We start from the raw sequence: 3761 nt of genomic DNA on the forward strand, positions 1-3761 counted from the left end.
CTCGAGGCTGCACTTGAGATTGTGTTTCCTCAGTCTTATGCTCAGGTAGGATATCCTCCTTCTCTTGTTTGACAATCTCAACCATGAAGATCTCCTTGTTGCATTCTCTTGTTTGGTAAGTTTTACTCATAAGATCCATTATTTGGGGTATTACTCCCTCGCAACTTGGAATTTGAATTTCTTCCATGTTGATGGTATGATCAACATCTTTGCATGGGACTAGGCTCATCAACTTTGTAATCTCATTTTGATATGGGATACATGACATCTCTGAGTGTTCCTCATGATGTATCTAACACCATTTTAGAAGCAACAAATATTGTACTTTCATAGTATCTCCCAACAAACACATCCGTTGTTTCACCGCGGTAGCGAAGCGTTTGACCTGTCCTCTATATGTAGTCATGTCTTCTATAAATAATTGGAGAGGAGCTAGTGCGGAGAAAGTCAGGATTTAATTAACTCTATAGACTCCCGGACTTCAGCATATGCCACCTCACTGGGAGCACCATAATCTATCACTAACTTTTTTTACTTAGGTTCACTATCGATTTAGATCTGGTTTCTCATCCCCTTCCATGGAAGACATAAGTATGTAAAACAAGTTGAGAAATATCCTCCCAAAGTTTTTGACCAATCCCTACTAAGGAGCATCCCATATACCTCTAGAATATCCACCACTTGAATGTTGATGTAACGGGATATGCGGGGATCATCACCCAATTGGATGTATACATTTTTTAATTCTCCGATTACATTAACCTCAATCTTGTCTAGTTGTACCACCTTACTGTTTGCACATACTGGGTTGAGACTGACCTTCTGACATATAGAGTAGGAAATTATGTTTCCTGAAGCACCTAAATCTACCAAACATCTATGTAGATTCTTTCCACATATCCTCAAACTCAATAAAAATGATGGGTTCTCAATTGCATCACTACTGACATTAGCGTTGACTTCATTAAGGTTATCCATCTTAATTCCATTGCTCTGTGACTCTAATAGTTCCAACTTCCTAAGGAGAGCCCTCTTTTGTTCAGGGCAATATCTCAATACTTCCATCAGGGACATAGTGGTGGCAGTCCTCTCTGTCTCCTTGGTAACATCAAATGATCCTTTCAGAACATATTCTTGCCCTTGAGCTTGTCTAGGGCATGCTCCTTGAAAAGCCTAAGGAGGGTGAGGATTGTTGCTTGCATTCGCATCGGGAGGTACAAATCCACCCTTCGGGGGAGGTGGCTCTATTAATGGAGCCTTGCCTTGACTCCTAATATTGTAGTTGTTTTCGGTCTGAAAGGCCTGTGAATCGTAGACACATGGTTCACCTTCAACTTCAGCCTAAAATTATTTGCATAGGAACGTATCAACCAACATTGCGGTATTAACCTTATCGGGTTCGTCATTAGACCAATCTTTTGGTTGAGAATCAACTTGAGCAATCCTTATGATCTTCTCAAACTGGGCACAATTAACCTCAGAATGCGCAGTTGTATCATGCAATCTACACCAATTAGTTAGCAAATTCATAACCACAAGGTTAAAACTTTGTGTGTTGTTTGGGTTATCACGTGTGTCAGGGTGATCATGGTTCACCCCACTGTTGTTTGGACCCGTGTTCCACTGCCTATTGTAAGGTTTGCTGTTATACCTTTGATTTTGGTTCTGGTTGTTGTAGTTTCGCTGATTATTATATGGTTGGGATTGGTTATACCTTCTTGGAAGATTCATCTTTAGCTGACTCAAGTCTGTAGTAACTTGTGTTCTCATTTTCTTTAAGGCTTCTACTTCAGCAGATATATGAGATCCTTGATTCTCAGGCATCATAGTTGGAGGTTGGTTTGTTGTGTGATTATTACCAAACTATTGATTTCCCCCTTGCACTTGACTAGTATATTGTGTTTAAGTGGGGGTGGTATTAGTATTATTTTGCCAAGTCAAAGCTTAGGCAACAAACTATTGATTCGTCTGAGGTTGGGGTGCACAGATTGGCATTGGGTTGATTGTCGAGGCACCTACAGGTAGAGGTGAGGGTATGCTAGGTATTGGTTGTAGTTCCCTTGATTCACCCCTATGGGTAAATAATATCCAATCCCTCCTGGGGTTTGGTTCAACTCATTCATACTAATTGCTAGTGGAAAGACTTTTTCCAAACTGTCTCTTTGATCTTGGGGAACACTCTTCTTAATAAACAACAATACAAGGGTTGATAGCTCTCAGATACGAGTTGATTGCTACATTGGGTGCTACCTAGTAAGGAGCTTGTAACCTCTTGAATGCCCTTTGGAAGCTAGTATTAAAAGTTGTTAAAGGCTCCTTTGGTGACTTCTTAAGAGAAGCAAATTGATGGTATAGTGTTTTAGGATCTACATACACTCGAAATTGATCGATGAAATCTTTCTCCAAGATGTCCCCACCTATGATAGAATTTGCAGGTAGGGTTAAATACCAATTGTATTTATTCTCCCCAAGTGAATATGGGAAGAGTCTACATACTACATCTTGGTGTTCAATATGGTTACAAATGACCGCATCTTTGAATGTTTCAATATGTTCATCAATTGTTCATCCCCCCAAATAATAGAATTTTCTGTAAAATTTATCCGGGTTTCTGGGTAGGTCATATATACCCCTTGGTATGGTTCCTAGTGGTATGTGGTCTTGGTTAAAGTAGGCCATTGAAGTTGGTGATAGTGGATGCAGAGTCACAAAAGGTGCAACAACAAGCTGAGGACTAGGAATCAGTTGATCTTCTATGTTGAGTATGAATGAATGCACTAGTGAGGTTGTTGAGGGTAGTTTCTTAGCTTTGTTCCTCTTTCTCCTAGTGGCAGGTCCTAATTCTACTAAGTCTGATGGTGAAGAACTACTCCTAAGGACTCAGTGGAATCTCTTGGGAGAGAAAGATGATATATGATCCAGCTTAGTACCTCAATTCTTTGGTTGAGGAGGTGATTGTGGATTCTCTTCAGGATTAAGTTGCCTTTGTGCTTCTGCTTCTATATGTATAGCCTTTTGTCTTTCATTGTCCAAGACTTGTCATGCTTGTAACCAATCATTATAATCTCTTGTATTGTCCCAATCAAAATTGTATAGCTGTGTAAGAATGTCATCTTTCTCGTAGTTGAGGTTAGGTTGGGTAAAGGGCAGCAGTCTGTCTCCTAGAAGTACCATATGTGGTTAACCAATGATGAGACTAGTCTAGGCCCTCCTTCTAGCACTAGTTTCTATTGACGACTATTTTTGACACACCCACTAGTAGTCAGGTAGCCAATGTGAACACTCACCACCTCTCCTGAAAAGCAACGAGTTTAGGAAAAACTCACTACTCCAAGGTCTCTATAGTCAGGTCACGACGTTGATGGGCAGCCCAATGGTCGATGTGGTTGTACTTATTAAGGGGCCTGCTGGTTGAAACTAAATCCTGTTGATCATGAATGGATTAACTTCCTTTTTTTTGTATTTGTAAGATTTATGATTCTCTGGGAAAATAAACTACAAAGAGTAAAGGGAACAAGAAAACAAAAATGAAACCAATTCAATAACAACTTAACAAACTACTCAATTAGCTCCCTGTAATCCAAGAAATTATCAAATATAATTCAAATTGGCATTCAACAATGGACCTCCAACAAACCTGCAAAATCATCAATTTCACAGACTTATGGAAATAAAATCATCAACAATATTGCCTACCACAGTAATTCTCATACACCACTCGCATGCGCAGTATGATTCATAAAGTAATAAATAGAGGATCA

Source organism: Cryptomeria japonica, chromosome 8 (genome assembly GCF_030272615.1).
Source record: "Cryptomeria japonica chromosome 8, Sugi_1.0, whole genome shotgun sequence".
Taxonomy (NCBI): domain Eukaryota; kingdom Viridiplantae; phylum Streptophyta; class Pinopsida; order Cupressales; family Cupressaceae; genus Cryptomeria; species Cryptomeria japonica.